General features: G+C 48.7%; 1 protein-coding gene across 1 annotated transcript in view; it reads right to left on the minus strand.

Annotated features, from left to right (window-relative positions):
• The window catches only part of LOC131590198 (olfactory receptor 14C36-like), a 595,201-nt gene that overhangs the window by 472,458 nt on the left and 104,416 nt on the right, over positions 1 to 18,327 (minus strand). The window lies entirely within an intron of this gene.

The following is an 18,327-nucleotide window of genomic DNA, read 5'->3' on the forward strand; positions in this document are numbered from 1 at the left end:
CCTGCAGTGCTCAAGGCTGGGGACAGAGTGGCTGGACAGCGGCCAGGCAGAAAGGGAGCTGGGGCACGGATGGACAGCAGGCTGGACATGAGCCAGCAGTGTGGCCAGGTGGCCAAGAAGGCCAATGGCCCCTGGCCTGGGTCAGGAATGGTGTGGCCAGCAGGAGCAGGGCAGGGATTCTTCCCCTGTGCTCAGCACTGCTGAGGCCACACCTCGAGTGCTGTGTCCAGTCCTGGGCCCCCAGTTGAGGAAGGCCATGGAGGGGCTGGAGCGTGTCCAGAGAAGGGCAACAAGGCTGCTGAGGGGTCTGGAGCACCAGTCCTGTCAGGAGTGGCTGAGTGTGGTGGGTTTTAGCTCCAGCTAAAATCACCCGAGTACTTCCTTCTTTCTTGCTGTGAGATATGGATTAGGAGAAGGGCAAAACAGGCTTAAAACTGAATAGGAATAAAAAACTTTATGATCAGGTCTACAAGAATAAGAAACAAGCATAAAACCTCCAGTAACCTTTCCTCCTCCCAAACCAAACTTTTCCTTTCCCAAGTGACACGGCAGATACAAAACCTGGGATGTTAAAGCAGTGCCAACTATACAATAGTCTTTTCATCAGTCTGTGCAGGGAGAGGAGTTTTCTCTTCTCATGCCATGGAGAGCTCTCCAAAAGGAGCAGTTTTCTTGTGGCTTTTCATTTCTACAAATGGCAGTCACAAACTCTGCCCTCTCCTCCCATTTTCACACCACTCAGAGGTGTGTTCATGGGCCATGAGCTAAGGGTTATATTTTAAGGATGAGTTATTCAAAGGTAGAAGTTCTCTCCATCTCTGAGAATAGAGGTTTTCTTGTTCTCTCCCTGGGGGCAAAGGGTCTTCATCTCCCTCTCATCTCTCATCTCCCTCTCTCTCTGTTCAAGCTCTCATGGGATCACAGCTACTCCACCATCTGCTTGGCTTCATCAATGGATACCTTTGCCCACATCTACAGCTGGAATACTTCAATCCCCCAATACTCTTTCATGAATTAAAGGAGTTATTTTTCAGAACATTATTATTCATCTCCATGGCTTTACCAAATGAATATTTCAGCTTATTAGAGCATTTCCTCATTCTCCTTCCATCTGAGGCTTGATTCCTTCTTTTACTGACTTTGATGTTTCACGTTGTCTTTTCACGTGTCACTTGGTTCTTTTCTTTTCATGGAGAGAGGATTAAAGTCTGCAGGTCTCCTCTGTGTAGTGGAAGGGTTAAATCTGTCCCAGGCCATGGCAGGCAGTGGTGGTGTGGGATTTCAGGTGTGGCTGGTGCCAGCTCTCAGGAGCTGTCTGTGCGGGCCGGGGGGCAGGGGGGGCGTTGGCGAGTGTCATCAGCCGTGGCCTGGCCCAGCCTGGGGGCCGGGGGCTCCCCTGGGAAGGGCTTTGGCCACCCCGCTGGAACGGGACCCGGAGGGCTTCCCGGGAAAGCCAGCACCGCAGCAGAGCCTGGCCTGGCCTGGGGGGGATCCCGCAGTCTCCATCTCCCCCCTGGAGCAGCTGGGGTCCGGCCCAGCCCCCCCCAGGCCGCACAGGCCACGGGGGAGCGGGGCCAGCCACACCAGAGCTCTGCTGCCTTTCAAGGCTGCAAAGAAAGAGACCAGTTCCTGGCCTTGGCTTTTTAAAAGGTGCCATTCACAAAGGTGAAGTTACTTTGCAGTGCTGCAGAATGCTGTCAGTTGTCAGAACTGGCCAGCTATTGGCTTGATCTCAAGCACAGAAGGAACTCCCCACAGCCTCTCTCACAGGAATCACTTCTGTGCCTGTTTCCCACTTCTTTCCCTAAGTGCTAAACTACCACAGCCTTTGACCATAATATAGTTCTCCTAACTGGAAGCTATCAAGGCCTTATTTAAAACTAAGTAAGTTGTTCCAGTTTCAACCAAAAATTTTGCTTTATCACTCTGAAGATTTAACCTTCTGATAATGTTTTCATAGTTTCAGTTACTTTCTCATGAGAGTCGGGTAAACATAAGTTGTTTATCATATTCCTTCTGAGAAACGATTTTTTATGGACATTTTGCATGACTAGTGGGATAGGGAAGGTTGTGATTTGGTTCTCCAATACCTGGTCATTATCAAGAATCTATAAATACTGGAGTAAGAAAATAATGTTACTTTTTCTTTTTTGCCATACCATTGAGATGTGTCCATGTGAATCATTCTGTGTCCTTCAGCAACACTTCTTCCTTTTTGTTTTTTCCCCAGTTTCATTTTTATAACCAGCAGGTCTGTTGGGGTGGACTCCCTGGGTCCCCTTCAGTCTTCTGGCGAATGTGTGACTGCAACCACTCCTCCTTTCCCTTCTTTCTTTTGGCCATCTCACTTCCACTTTGGACACTCATTTTTCCAGTGGCCAAATTCTCCACAGTTCGCACATTGGTCTCTACCCAGGCTTGATGGGCCTCGTTTGGGTGGTCCTTGTCCGTGCTTTCCTTTCCCTTTTCCTTTCTCCTGTACCACTGCTACTAGCTTCTTCATTTCTTGCTTATATCCCTCTTCTCAATTGCTGAAAACTCTCCATGCCTCTTCCAATAAGGCTTCTAAGTTTCACCCATCCTCCTCCCAAAGCTTTTGGAGTTTACACCTCATGTCCCCAGTGGATTGTTCCAGAAATAGATTAACTAGCTGCTGTATTCCTACTTCAGAGCCCGGCTCCAGTGGTGTGTGTCTGTGCATCGCGTCCTTCCGAGGATCTGGAAAGCCAAGGTGATCTGTCTTTTGTTGTCTGTCTGTGCTGTAGTCAAAACTCCCGATGTGGCGTGAGCAAGTACAGTCTATGATAACAGACTTGGTGCTTCTTTTCCACTCACTTTTAGTCTTAGATGAAATTTTAAGAATTCAAAACCTGTGTCTGGGTTAGGTGGATGAATGGGGATACAATTTAACATCATAATCAACCCAGGACATTCCACCCCTTATCCCCATATCATCGACTTACAGCCAAAACTAACATTCTAACTCTGCACACATTTACATACATAAAAACTTCCCCTCCGTTCCACCCAAAAAATACAAGCAATATATCCATCATGCCCCTGTCACGCCCCACACCAAGCTCCTGAATCCAGACCCCCATGCTGGAGAGCTGCAGGATTCCCCACTCTCTCATTTTACTCACTCAAAACACCATCTTTCACTTGCTCATACCTTCAATACTTACACGTTTCCTTCTATTTCATGGTTTAATGGTCTGCATGGTTTAATGTACAGACAATGGCAGTAACCTTTTACCCAATGATCAGATCTCCCTGTGGTACACATCGTGTTGTTCCATCTCTCTGCATTATCCACCATGTACAACCTGGTCCTTGAGCAAAGACAACCCCACAAATGGGTTTGTCTGTACTCGAGGTAGAATTGACCCAAAACGTCTTCCCTAGCAGACCTCTGACATGTACCACTGGGACTTTATCTACTACATGCAAAGACTCAGATTGGGCAGGACCTGCTTGGTTGGTGGAACCTCTGGTGTTGACTAACCAGGTGGCCTTTGCTAGATGTTGCTCCCAGTTTTTAAAAGATCCTCCACCCAGTGCCTTTAAGGTGGTTTTTAACAGTCCATTGTACCTCTCCACTTTCCCAGCTGCTGGTGCATGATAAGGGATATGGTACACCCACTCAATGCCATGTTCCCTAGCCCAGGGGTTTATAAGGCTGTTCTTGAAATGAGTCCCATTGTCTGACTCAGTCCTCTCAGGGGTGCCATGCCTCCAAAGGATCTGCTTTTCAAGTCCCAGGATGGTGTTCCGGGCAGTGGCATGAGGCACAGGGTAGGTTTCCAACCATCCCATGGTGGCTTCTACCATTGTGAGCACGTAGCGCTTGCCTTGGCGGGTTTGGGGCAGTGTGATGTAGTCAATCTGCCAGGCCTCCCCATACTTGTATCTGGACCACCGCCCACCGTACCAGAGGGGCTTCAACCGCTTGGCCTGCTTGATCGTGGCACACGTCTCACAGTCATGAATAACCTGAGAAATGCTGTCCATGGTTAAATCCACCCCTCGGTCTCGTGCCCACTTATAGGTGTGTCGTGGTTTTAAACCAGTAATTAACAGAAGGGGAAAAAGAATTACTTATTTCTTGCTGTGAGATATGGATTAAAACAAGAGCAACCCAGGCATAAAATTTAAAAGGAATAAAGAAAGTTTATTGACAAACTACAATAATAAGAACACCAGAATAAACTTCCAGAAAAACCTTTTCATTTCTCTTACTGCCCACTATTCTTTTGTTCACATGACAACAGAGACAGAAACTTTAGAACTTTGATGGTTTAAACAGTTTTAATTCTTTCTACAGTCTTTTTACCAGTCTCTGTAGAGAAACAGAAGTTCCTTTCTGTTAATTTATGGAGTTTCACACAAGAAAACTATTTTTGTTATAGTTTTCCGTTTCCTTGATATCAACTGCCCAGAGCTGCTGTTATCAAAGCCCACCCCTCCTATTCCACATCACTCTGAAATGTGTTATGGGTCATGATGTTTAGGGATAGCATTTTTAAGGATAAGTTATTCAAAGGCAAAAAGTATTCTTCATCTGTTTCTGTGAGCTTCACTAGAAAACAGTTTTCTCATTGCCTCTCAAGGCTTCAAATCTCCCAGCACTTCACTATACCATAATTACTCTACTTTTTACTCAAATTTACACTTTGAACACTCTATTCCTCCCCATATTCCATCATGAATTAAAGGAGTTCTTTTCAGGACTTCATTGTCCATCCCCATAGTTTTAACAGAAAGATATTTCAGCTTAATTAAAGCATCTTCTTAATTCTCTACCTTTCTTGAAGCTTCTTTTCTTTCTTGCCACTAGTAGTTTATAAAGTCTCTTTTCATGTTGATCACTCTCCTTTTCTCTCTCTGGATGAAAAGATTAATCCGCAAGTTTCATCTGGATAAGAAAGAGTTAAAATCTTGCCCAAGCTTTTGTAGATGGTTCGGTGATCTCTGCTGAACAGGAGCTGGAGCTGTCTGCAATGAAAAGTTCCTCATAGCTGCTCTGGAGAGCGTGGTCACCGTCTTTGCTTGCAGCAGGCTTAGAGCTCTTCTCCTTCTTTACTCGACAGTTTTCTGGTAAATTCCATCACGGCAAAACCTGCAGCCAAGCCAGGAACCGGCCTGGCCCAGCTTGGCTCGGAGCAAGCTCCCGCAGGCCCCATCTCCCGGCCGGGAGAACGGCAGGCCCAGCCCGGCCCCCGCCCGGCCACGTGGCCTGGGCAGAGAGCGAGAGGCCGAAGCTCTGCTACCTTTCACAGCCAGAAAACAAAGAGAACCACAGACTTCTGGTTGTACACTTTAAGGTGGGGTTCACAAGTTCATTCCACTTTTCAATGGCTAAAACTGCTGTCAATTCTCAGCAATGACTGATAATTGGTCAGGAGAAAAGACTCCCAGCAGTCCCCAGCAACTTTAACTTTCTTAAAGGTAAAGTAACCCCATGACATCTTTTCCCTGAGTTCCTGGAAAAAGCTCCATGCCCAGCCAGGCCAGGAATTTTCCTCACTGATTCATCTTTTGGCTCACAGGGACAGGCTGCTCCTTCCCCCTTAAATTTACTTTCCTGAGGTGTGTCCATCCTTCCTGGACCCCTTTGTTTTTAAGGGCTGCTTCCCTTACAAAAATCAGTACCTGATTCAGTTCTCCCCAAATCTGCATCCTGAATTGGCCAAAGTCTGCCCTCCATAATTCCAGTGTAGAAGTTTTGTTGCTGCCTCTCCTTCTGTCCCAGAATATTGAAAACTCGATTATTCCATGGTCACTGTACCCCAGGCAGCCTCTGACCACCACATCTCCCAGCAGCCCTTCTCTGTTTGTGAACAGCAGCAGACACAGCTTTCCTTGGCACTGGGAGTGTGCCCAAAATTCCCTAAAATAAAAACTCCTCAGCAGCAATGCAGCATTGAGAAGCAGCATTCTTTATGTGGCCGGATGCTCGGGGGGACAGCTCCTCCCAAAGCCGGGCATGCTGAGCACAGGGAAGTTTCTGTTTCTATTCTGTATTTTGCACACACCCATTCATGGATTGTCCCAGACTAAACAGACATATGGTAATCATGAGCCCAAAATGATGAACATATTTCCCCTCCCCTTTCCACATGCATTCTTCTGTGCTGGGCTCTCTCTGCTGGTCCCTGCTGGTGCTGGAGCCCAATGTTCCAGTGGGCCTGGCTGAGCTGGCAGGACACTGAGGCTGGAGAACTTCCAGTTCCCCTCCTTCCACAATGGGCATTGTGTGGTGTCCATGGGCCAGTGGGTTTGGAGAAGGAGCAGTGTGTGCTCACCTGGGGTAGACAATTTATCATCTGGTGACATGAGGTGACAGAGTGGGCTGTGACATCACAGAGTGGGTTATGTGAGGTCACTGAGCTGCTGTGACATCATAGGCTGTCTCTGTGACATCACAGGTCTCTCTGTGACATCACAGATCTCTCTGTGACATCACAGATACGGCTGTGACATCACGGGGTAGAGATCTGACATCATAGAGCAGGCAGTGACATCACAGAGTGGGCTGTGACATCACATATTTCCATGTGATGTCACAGAGGAGGCTGTGACATCACAGGGTGGGGGTCTGACATCATAGAGCAGGCAGTGACATCACAGAGAAGGCTTTTGTGTCACGGATCGGGCTGTGACATCAAAGAATGCGCTGTGACATCACAGAGCAGGTTGTGACATCACAGAATCCACTGTGACATTACAATGGGGCTGTGTGACATCACAGAGTGGTTTGTGACAGCAAAGATCAGTTGTGTGACATCACAGGGTTCAGGTGTGACATCAATAAGCATTCTATGACATCACAGAACAGTCTGTGTAATCACAGAGCAGGATGTGACATCACAGAGCAGGCTGTGACATTACAATGTGGCTGTGTGACATCACAGAGTGGTTTGTGACATCAGAGACAAGTTGTGTGACATCACAGAGCAGGCTGTTACATCACAGAGTTGTTTTTGACATCACAAAGGTGACTGTGACATCAGCGAATTCACTGTGACATAACAATGTGGCTTTGTGACATCACAGAGTGGTTTGTGACATCAGAGACCAGTTGTGTGAGGTCACAGGCCAGGCTGTGACATCACAGGGTGGACATATGACATCACAGAACTGACTGTGACATCACAGATTTGGATGTGAAATCATAGAGCAGGCTGTGACATCACAGAGCAGTTGTGACGTCACAGAGCAGGCTGTGAAATTACAATGTGGCTGTGTGACATCACAGAGTGGTTTGTGACATCACTGCCCAGTGGTGTGACATCACACAGCAGGCTGTGACATCACAGAGCAGGCTATGACATCAAAGAGGTGTTTGTGACATTACGATGTGGCGTTGTGACATATCAGAGTGGTTTGTGACATCACAGACCAGTTGTGTGACGTCACAGAGCAGGCTGTGACATCAGAGGGGGCTGTGTGAGGTCACTGCGTTGGTCACTCTGCCCCAGCCCCCCCTCACACTGACCCCCCCAGAGAAGTCCAACACTGTTCATGCCCAGTGGGGTCCCCTGTCCCCCGCTATCCCCCCGCTGCTCCTGGAGCCACAGCCTAAGGATGTTGCACAGGATCCAGCCCAGAGCCTGGCACGGGGACAAGGGGCCGGGGCTGTGTGAGCAGGACATCAAGGACATGCATTATCCCGGTCCCTGGGGCCTGCCTTGGGTTCCCCAGGGCAGGAAAGATGTCTGGCAGCTGGAGCAGGGTCACGCAAGGGCCTCCAAGCTGGGGCTGCAGCCCTTGGGCTCTGAGGAGAGGCTGAGGGAGCTGGGCTTGTCCAGCCCGGAGCAGGGAAGGCTCAGGGGCTCCTCATCCCAGCCTGGCAGTGCCACCGAGGAGCTGATGGAGAACACAGAGCCAGGCTCTTCACCGGGGGCTGGGGGGAGACAAAAGACAATGGGGGCAAGGGGAAAGAGGGGACAGCAGCCAGCACAGGAGGAAATCTTTGTTCCCATGGGCTCAGCCAGGTGCTGACATGCTGCCCCCTCCCTGTTCTTTGGCATTTGCCAATCCAGACCAAATCAAGCCTTGAACCACCTGCTCTGAGCCTGTTGCTGACACCTTGGGCTGCAGACTTGCTGAGATCCTTTCCCATTCAGCTCTCTGATGATCCTGGGACAATGCTGGTCCCTGTTTTAGACTGGAGCAGAGCAGATGGGACAGGAGCCCTCCAGGGCTGTAGGGGACCTGCAGCTTGTGAGGTGCACGAGCACATCTCATCAGCTGGGTCAGCTGAGTACTTCAAGAAAATGTCAAATTTTTTCCCACCAGGAGGAAGCAGGAATATCCTGGAATTGTACAATGGCAGGAAAAGGAATATTGATCTTCCCCTCAATTTGTGTCACCAATATTCTGTCTCTTATTTTATGTTCTTCTTCATTCAGGAGTTTCCAGCTCTCCTGTTTAAATGGCCGTGTCTAAGGACATCTCTTAACGAGAGCAGCTGCATCTATGTCCTTCCCATTGCTCCCAGACTTCCTCCTCTAGCTGCACTCTGGGCATTCCAATGGCTCTCAACTGAGTGGCTTCACACTTGGAGCTTCAGGGAGTTGCCCAGTCTTTCAGAACTTCAAATAACTCATCATGAAACACGTAAATTGTGTTCATCACTCTTACAATTGCCTCTGTCTTTATCTATAAATGTTCCTGTATGGATATCCCTGGTGGATAGCAGGCAGTTCAGATGCTGCTGGGTTGTCTCACATTGCTGAGGAAAGAGTTTTGATGTTTTTCAAATTGGATCATGTTTCCATTTTTTCTGTTGGCCATGAAGAGAAACTTGCTGTACCTCTGAGTCTCCCCAGTTGCTGAGCCCCAAAGGACACAAAGCTGATGAGTTGTGGTTCCCAGTGCAGTGGTGGCACTTGGAGCTCCCTCCATAGGCACAGCAGAGCTCCCGTGTCCCACAGAGTCCCTGGCAATGCAGGGATGAAGGGAACAGGACAGGCTGTGGGGATCAGGGCCAGGGCACGGCCAGGGATTTGGGGTGGTTGTGAGGCCAGGGCAGGACGTGGCCCTTGGCCTTGCTGAACCTCATCCAATTGTCCTGGGCCCATGGCTCCAGCCTGCCCAGATCCCTCTGCAGAGCTTCCTGCCCTCCAGCACAGCCACACTCCCACCCAGCTTGGGCTCCCCTGGCAGCTGCCTGAGTGGGCCCTGGGTGCCCTGCTCCAGAGCAGCAATAAAGAGATTGAACTGAGCTGGCCCCAGTCCTGAGCCCTGGGGACACCCCTGGATGTGGCTCCATTCCTCAGCTGCTCTGGGGGCCAGGGCTTGGATGAGACCCCAGCCCTGAGATGGGGGGCTTTAGGGACAAAGTCTGATGGATTGTCAGCCATCAAGGGACTTGATTTTCAGATCTGTTCAGAGTGATTTAGGAGGTGCTCAGGATCAATATCAACTGGAGATTGCTGATATTAATTTATAAACAGGAAAACAAAACTAAATAGGACAAAAAAAACCCTCAATTTTTAAATTGATAGTATATTCTCTAGGGATACACTTCTGAAATCTATATAATTAACCATAAAATAATTGAAGACGTAACATTAAATTATTCCCAGGGGCTTGTCTTGTTAGAGAAATTTGAAATTGTAATGAGTTTTTGGGACTGAATTCCTGGGCTGAAGAGCTGAAGACTGAACAAGCCTCTGGAGAAGTAAAACTCATCAGGGAACCTCCCTCCAAGTTGCTGAGGATCCATCCTCAGCAGAGCAGGAATGAACAGATCCCAGGCTTTCCAGGCTGCTGAAGAGCTGTGAGCTCACGTGCAGTCCCAGGGGCTCTTTGGTGACATCCCAGGGCTCCTTCATCTTCCTAAGGGTCGTGAGGTGACAGTCCCAGGGCTCCAGGGTGACAACAGAGGTGTCTCCACGCTGCCAAGGAGCCAATTTGTCACAGGCAGTGACAGGAGTCCAGTGGTGACATCCCTGTGCTGCTAAAGAACAGTGAGGTCACCGACACTGCCAGGGGCTCCAGGGTGACATCCCAGCAGTGCCCAGGCTGCCAAAGAGCCGGGATGTCACAAACACTGCCAGGGGCTCCAGGGTGACATCCCAGCAGTCCCCAGGCTGCCAAAGAGCCGGGATGTCACAGACACTGCCAGGGGCTCCTGTCATGGGCACAGTGGGAGCTTCAGGCAAAGGTTATTAGAGAAGCTCCTGTTGGGTCACCAGGTGCAGAAAGGACCCCCAACACCCCAATTACACCCCAAGATCCCCCAAGCCAGGACCCCCAGGATTTCTAACCTCCTTCTGTGAGAGGAGTTCTGGGAGTGGCTGGATCCAATCCCAGCCCCAGGATTTGTAAAGGATTTCTGTGTAATGGATTATAGAGGTGGAATTGAACCTTTGCACAATTTTGTCCCTCAACATGAAGAACAATAATGTAGAATTATTTATATACATATAGATGTGATTGATTAGGATCAAGACTCGACAAAAAGGTCTTAATCAGAATTGTTTACTCCACTCTATAGTGGCTGTAACATCTATTTTAATATAGTGCTCTAGGAAAGAAAAAACACTGAGATGAAAGAGGCCCTCAAGCTCCTGAGCTGGACAGAGCTGACCCAGGGGTTTGGACAGTTCCGAGCCTTCATCCCTGAAGACCCCTCAGTGACCACCAGAGTGAACTGGGCATGCCCAGAGGGGTGTGGAGCTCATTACCATATGGAATGGGGATGGGAGGAGCCAAGAAATGAATATGCATGAAGCACATTTTTCAATCCTATGCATATGTAATATCTTGGGGGATAAATAGAGAATGTACGCCTTGTGACATTTGCACACGTCTTTGGAGGATCAATCCCCCGTGTGCCCGGGCACCTGTCAATAATAAATAATCAAACCTACTTTAAAACTACTGCAGTTTTAGAGTCTTTCCATGTGTCAGTTTTGGGGAGCCAGGCAGGAGTCCTCTCTATCCCCCTGTGGGAGCACACGGGGGATGGACTCCCCAAGGCACGCCCCGGGATCTTCTCGGGGTACTCCTCAACTGGTGCGCTCACCGCAGGGATAGACGAGGAACCTGCTGCCCGTGGATCAAACGGTTTGTATTATAATCCAGCCTCGGGGGGTCTGGACTAAAGGGCTGCTGCTGAGCCGCAGGGAGACGTCCCTGCGCGTAGCCTCGTCCCTGCTGGGGTAAGGTGGGCTTGCAAGTGACCATGGGTCAGTGAGCGGTGCAGGGAGCGCTTGGGCTGATTGCACGGCCGGCAGGAGGGTACCGGCTGGGGCCGGCAAAGGGGGGTTCATTGACCAAAGGGATTGGCCACTGGCAATTCTGGGGGTGGCTGGAACGAACCCCTGTGTTAATGCTGCTTTTTGGTGAAGTGTGTTATGTCCAGACTTCTGATTGTGTCTGAGTGACTGAGACAGTGGCTGAGACATGGTTAGGAATACTAGAAGAGTAGTTCATGATGTTAAGAGTGTAGTTTTGGCTTTTTCTCCTTGGTTGCAATAGCTTTAGAAGTCATGATGTATTTTGCACAGTTTTTTGTGATTAGTGTGTATTTCCGCAGCAATACTGCTCTCTTGTGTCAAAAGTTATAATCCCAGCGCTCTGGTAACTTTCCTTCGCTTTCTGTGTTGGATACCCTGCTTGCTCAACCTTATTACTCATAACCAGTAGTGGAAGAGCTGAAAGAACGCTACAAGCCTGGCAAGGCAAATTAAAGGACTACCTCTGCTCCAGAGGTTTGGCCTGGAGCCTTGGGAGTTTGTAAACCCAGGGCACCACTGGACAGACAGAGGGAACGAGCAGGTGTTATTAGAGGGAGTTTATCAAACTTCTGCTGGAAAGATCACAGCTCTGGATTGGAAACAGCCCTCTCCTAAAGATCTGGAAATCCCAGAAGGGACAGAAGGGATGCCAGGAATAGTGTGTATTTGTGCTATTGGGGTGTTTCACTCACAACAGGGACAACATTTTGTGTGGGCATTATTCCAGTGTAAGGTTTGTGCACCACGCTGGCACTGCTCTTCTGCCCAACAGCTGAGGGGGTGCCTGCAGTGTGAGCAAGGACAGGTTGGTCGTGAGCCTGAGATCTTAAAGCCTGTGTGTGGAAGGACCCATTTTGTGCCTCAGACTTGGGTTGTGCACAAAGAAGAGTGGGAAAAGAGTGTGAGAAATTGTGAGGAAAAATTTAGGTGGAAATGGGATAAGACAAGAAGGAAAGGATAATGGGGGCAGGACAGAGCAAAGAGGTACTGAGAGCCAGCCCACTGGGATGTGTCTTAGCACATGGGAAAGAAATCACAAGCTCTGGGGGCACTGAGAACAAAAAGAGTTCAATAAAATATTGTTCTCACTGGTGGCTGTTGGATCGCCTGGATGACGGTGCAAGGTGGCCCCCAGTAGCACAGCAGAGTACAACACCCTGCTGCAGTTCATGCTTTTCCTTAGACACCAGGGGAAGTGGGATGAGCTTTTCGGTTGTGGTATGTTTTTCTCCCTCTGGAATAACCCTGAATGGCAGAGGGACTGTGGGATCAAAGCTCCCTCTGATCCTTTTGTGTTGGCCCTTGAGAAAGAAAATCAGGCCAACAAAGGGAAGCTCAAACGGTGCTGCTGGAGCTGCAGCCTCGGCCAGAGGTGCATCAGGCTGAGTAAGGCCTATCCAGCAGCAGCCCAGCAAGAACAGAACTGTACTAATTTAATCAGCCCTCCCTTTAGGAGGCAGGAGGAGGAAGAGGTGCACTTGGAAGCTCCATTTGCCCCTCTGCCCTCTCCAGACCTGGAAGCTCCATTTCCCCTCCACCTCCTCCCAACAGCTTTAAGGGGGCATCAGCCCCAACACCCCCAGGTAGCCCGATTGCATCCCGGAGCAGAAAGCAGGTACTACAGGCACCCTTGTGGGAAGCAATAGGACCAGAAGGGACAATGGTAGTTAAGGAACTCTTTTCTCCTCCCGACACAGAGGCCTGAGAAAAGGTCGCAAAAATCAAAGAAGTGACTCAGTAAACACTGCCAAATGTTTACAATATATAGTCAAACAACATAACCCAGATTGAAGGGACACACAATTGTTGTTAGATGCATTAACCAAAACTGAGAAACAATTGGTTCTAAAACCAGCAGGAGACCTGGTAAAGGACCATTAGAAAACATTACAAATGGATGGAAAAGAATACTTTCCTCTACAGGACCCACAATGGGATCCAAATCAGTTGAGTGGAAGGAGAAAGTCAGAAAGCTCCCAGGAGTGGAGAGTGAAGGGAGTGGAGAGGGCTGGACCTAAAACCATGAACTGGGCAGCCTTATATGCAATCAAACAAGTTCCCTCAGAATCTCCCACAGAATTCCCAGATCCTTGGAAGGACGCGATGCACAGACACACACCACTGGAGCCGGGCTCTGAAGTAGGAATACAGCAGATAGTTAATCTATTTCTGGGACAATTCATGAGGGACATGAGGTGTAAACTCCAAAAGTTTTGGGGGGCAGATGGGTGAAACTTAGAAGCCTTATTGGAAAAGGCATGGAGAGTTTTCAGCAATTGAGAAGAGGGATATAAGCAGGAAATGAAGAAGCTAGTAGCAGTGGTACAGGAGGAAGGAAAAGGGAAAGGAAGGGATGGACAAGGACCACCCAAACGAGGCCCATCTCAACTGGGTAGAGACCAATGTGTGAACTGCAGAGAATTTGATCACTGGAAAAATGAGTGTCCAAAGTGGAAGCGAGATGGCCAAAAGAAAGAAGGGAAAGGAGGGGTGGTTGCAGTCACACATCCACAAGAAGACTGAAGGGAACCCGGGGAGTCCACCCCAGCAGACCCCCTGGTTAAAAAAATGAAACTGGGGAAAAAAGAAAAAGAAGTAGTGTTGCTGAAGGACACAGAATGTTTCACATGGACACGTGTCAATAGTATGGCAAAAAAGAAAAAGTAACATTATTTTCTGACTCCAGTATTTATAGAATCTTGACAATGACCAGGTATTGGAGAACCAAATCACCACCTTCCCAAACCCATTGGTCATGCAAAATGTCCATCAAAATATATTTCTCAGAAGGAATATGATAAACAACTTATGTTTACCAAACTCGCATGGGAAAGTAACTGAAACTATGAAAACATTATCAGAAGGTTAAATCTTCAGGGTGACAAAGCAGAATTTTTGGTTGATACTGGAGCAAGATACTTGGTATTAAATAAGGCCTTGATAGCTGTGAATTATAAAAATTATGTTATGGTCAAACAGTGTGGTAGTTTAGCATTTAGGGAAAGAAGTGGGAAACAGGCACAGAAGTGATTCCTCTGAGAGAGGCTGTGGGGAGTTCCTTCTGTGCTTGAGATCAAGCCAATAGCTGGCCAGTTCTGACAACTGACAGCATTCTGCAGCACTGCAAAGTAACTTCACCTTTGTGAATGGCACCTTTTAAAAAGCCAAGGCCAGGAACTGGTCTCTTTCTTTGCAGCCTTGAAAGGCAGCAGAGCTCTGGTGTGGCTGGCCCCGCTCCCCCGTGGCCTGTGCGGCCTGGGGGGGGCTGGGCCGGAGCCCAGCTGCTCCCGGGGGGAGATGGAGACTGCGGGATCCCCCCCAGGCCAGGCCAGGCTCTGCTGCGGTGCTGGCTTTCCCGGGAAGCCCTCCGGGTCCCGTTCCAGCGGGGTGGCCAAAGCCCTTCCCAGGGGAGCCCCCGGCCCCCAGGCTGGGCCAGGCCACGGCTGATGACACTCGCCAACACCCCCCCTGCCCCCCGGCCCGCACAGACAGCTCCTGAGAGCTGGCACCAGCCACACCTGAAATCCCACACCACCACTGCCTGCCATGGCTTGGGACAGATTTAACCCTTCCACTACACAGAGGAGACCTGCAGACTTTAATCCTCTCTCCAGGAAAAGAAAAGAACCAAGTGACACGTAAAAAGACAACATGAAACATCAAGGTCAGTAAAAGAAGGAATCAAGCCTCAGATGGAAGGAGAATGAGGAGGTGCTCTAATAAGCTGAAATATTCTTTTGGCAGGACCATGGAGATGAATAATAATGTTCTGAAAAATAACTCCTTTAATTCATGAAAGAGTATTGGGGGATTGAAGTATTCAAGCTGTAGATCTGGGCAAAGGTATCCATTGATGAAGCCAAGCAGATGGTGGAGTAGCTGTGATCCCATGAGAGCTTGAACAGAGAGAGAGGGAGATGAGAGCTGATGAAGACCCTTTGCCCCCACAGAGAGACCAAGAAAACCTCTATTCTCAGAGATGAAGAGAACCTTTGCCTTTGAATAACTCATCCTTAAAATATACCCCTTAGCTCATGGCCCATGAACACACCTCTGAGTGGTGTGGAAATGGGAGGAGAGGGCAGAGTTTGTGCCCGGGTGACTGCCATTCATAGAAATGAAAATTGATGAGAAACCTGTTTCTTGTGGAGAACTCTCCATGGCATGACAAGAGAAAACTCCTCTCCCTGCACAGACTGATGAAAAGACTATTGTATAGTTGGCACTGCTTTAAAATCCCAGGTTTTGTATCTGCTGTGTCACCGGAAAGGAAAAGCTGGTTGCGGGGGGAGGAGGAAAGGTTTCTAAAGCTTTTATGCTTGCTTCTTATTCTTGTAGTCCTGATCATAAAGTTTTTTATTCCTTTTAAGTTTTAAGCCTGTTTTGCCCTTCTCCTAATCCATATCTCCCAGTAAGACAGAAGGAAGTACTCTGGTGATTTTAGCTGGAGCTAAAACCCACCACACTCAGCCACTCCTGACAGGACTTGTGCTCCAGACCCCTCACCAGCCTTGTTGCCCTTCTCTGGACACGCTCCAGCCCCTCCATGGTCTTCCTCAATTGGGGGCCCAGGACTGGACACAGCACTCGAGGTGTGGCCTCAGCAGTGCCGAGCACAGGGGAAGAATCCCTGCCCTGCTCCTGCTGGCCACACCATTCCTGATCCAGGCCAGGGGCCATTGGCCTTCTTGGCCACCTGGCCACACTGCTGGCTCATGTCCAGCCTGCTGTCCATCAGTGCCCCAGCTCCCTTTCTGCCTGGCCGCTGTCCAGCCACTCTGTCCCCAGCCTGGAGCACTGCAGGCCTTGTTGTGGCCAAAGTGCAGGAGCCGGCACTTGGTCTTGTTAAACCTCACCTTGTTGGCTTTGGGCCCTGGATCCAGCCTGTCCAGGTCCCTCTGCAGAGCCCTCCTGCCCTCCAGCACATCCACACTCCCACCCAGCTTGGTGTCAGAATGGTTCCATGAGGCCCTGGAGTGTCACAATGGTCTCCACGGTTCCATGACACTCCGTGGAGTCACACTGGATCCTTGGTTCTTTGGGCCCTGCAGTGTCACAGTGGATCCTTGGTCCTTCTGTTACTATGGGGTTAAATGTCTCTGAATAATGTTTCTGAAAATCATGTAGAATTAGGCCACAAGAATGTTTGGTATTAGGGATGGTCTAGCAAGCTGGAATGTTTACGGCAACAGGAATTAGTGCTTGGGGTCTCCAAGATACCCACCCAGAGATAAGATTTGTACATGTTCGTACAAGGATGAGCTAACTCTCAGGAAGCAATATCGATGAAGTTAATGATGCAATATTAATGAAGCAATATTGATAAGGTGGTTATAGTGATTACTGCTACAGCTGAAATTGTAGAAATGTGTGCACTTTGGACAAAGACAATGGAGCTAGATTTGGGTTGCTGATACCCCTAGTTCCCACGCGCTTCAATAAAGCACCTGTATATAATCAATCTGTGATTATGTGTGTTCCTGAACGCTGACATTTTGGTGACCCAGATGGGACCCTGTGAGAGCTGCTGAGCGAGTTCATGACCCGATCACGCTCCAGCCAGCACCGAGGGATTCTCGGGGAGCCCATCCGGCCGTGACCGTCTCCTCTGCTCACAACGTCCCTCTGAGAGAGGTAAGGTGCTTTTCAGTCTGCTCTGGTGCCTGCCAATAAGACACAGCGAAATCTCTGCACGGTTGGGCTGGAGGAATTCCTGGTATTGCCCAGGCGCCGTCTGTCAGACAACAGAAGCGAAAGCGTTGCAGGTTCAGCATCAGTGGTGTGTGGTGTATTGTAACTGTAACATGGAGAAGCTTAAAGGGATTTGAGGTGGCAATGCCCCTATAGCACGTACTTCTCCTTTGGGGTGCTTATTGGCACATTGGAAACAGGGTAACTTTGGGCAAGATTTGCGTAAAGTTGATTGATTATTGTAATACATGGTGACCAGGATATGACCTGGACAGTGGGGAAAAGTGGCCAAGAAATGGATCTTTGAAGTATAACACCATTTTACAGTTGATGTTGTTCTGTAAGCGAGAGGTAAAATTGGATGAAGTTCCGTATGTAGATTTGTTTTTCTATTTGAGAGACAAGCCAGAATGGCAGGCTGAGTGTGGATTGATGGCAGTTAAAGCATGTGTGAGTGATAAATGTGAGGTTTGTGTAAAAGGAAAAGTTGTTTAGAGCACTTGGCATTAAAAGAAAGTTTGCGTCAGGGGAAAGGGATGGATCTTGATTTACAGGTGGTTTCAGCAGAACCAAAAGAACCTGATTCTGTTTTGTCTGCCCCCACTTCATCTAATCCTATTTCACCCAACCCTATCTCGCCTAACCCCACTTCGCCTTTCCCACTTTATCCTCCTCTACTGCCTTCACCTGATCTTTCTTCTCCAGGAGATGATCAAGATCTAACTGTGATACAAGGAAATGTGAAAAATGCTGGGGAGGAGGATAGCAGTAGCGGGGGTGATGATAATAAATCAGTGACACCGGTGTCCCATCGGACTCGGTCAAAGCTTGCTCTGGTTCTGGGTAGAACAGGAAAAGATTTGGGCAGACAAAGGCGGACTGTGATTGCCCCCTTGAGACAAGGAGTAGGAGTAGAGGGGCTGGTGTTTGTCAAAGTTCCTTTTTCCATTGCAGACTTGATAATTTGGAAAAAGTCAGCTGGAACTTATAGAGAAAATCCTGATAAAGTAGCAGGGGTGGTAAAAATGATTATGAAAACTCAGAATGCAGATTGAGAAGATATACAAGTAATATTGGATAATTTAATGGACTCCACTGAGAAAGAGATGGTGCTTAGAGCAGCCAAGGAGAAGGTGAGAGAAGATCTCAGAACTGGGGTGGTGACAGGGACTTTAGATGAGAACTTTCTGACCGAGGATCCCAGGTGGGATCCCAATGCCTTTTGGGACATGTGGAGGCTGAAGAGATATCAGGAGTGGGTCCAGATAGGGGCTGGGAATGCTATACCTAAGGCTATGAATTGGTCTAAATTGTATGAGGTAAGAGAGAAAAAGAAAGAATCCCCTGCTGCATTTTTGGAAAGGCTTAAGAAGGCAGTGAGAAA

Source organism: Poecile atricapillus, chromosome 32 (assembly GCF_030490865.1).
Source record: "Poecile atricapillus isolate bPoeAtr1 chromosome 32, bPoeAtr1.hap1, whole genome shotgun sequence".
Lineage (NCBI taxonomy): Eukaryota > Metazoa > Chordata > Aves > Passeriformes > Paridae > Poecile > Poecile atricapillus.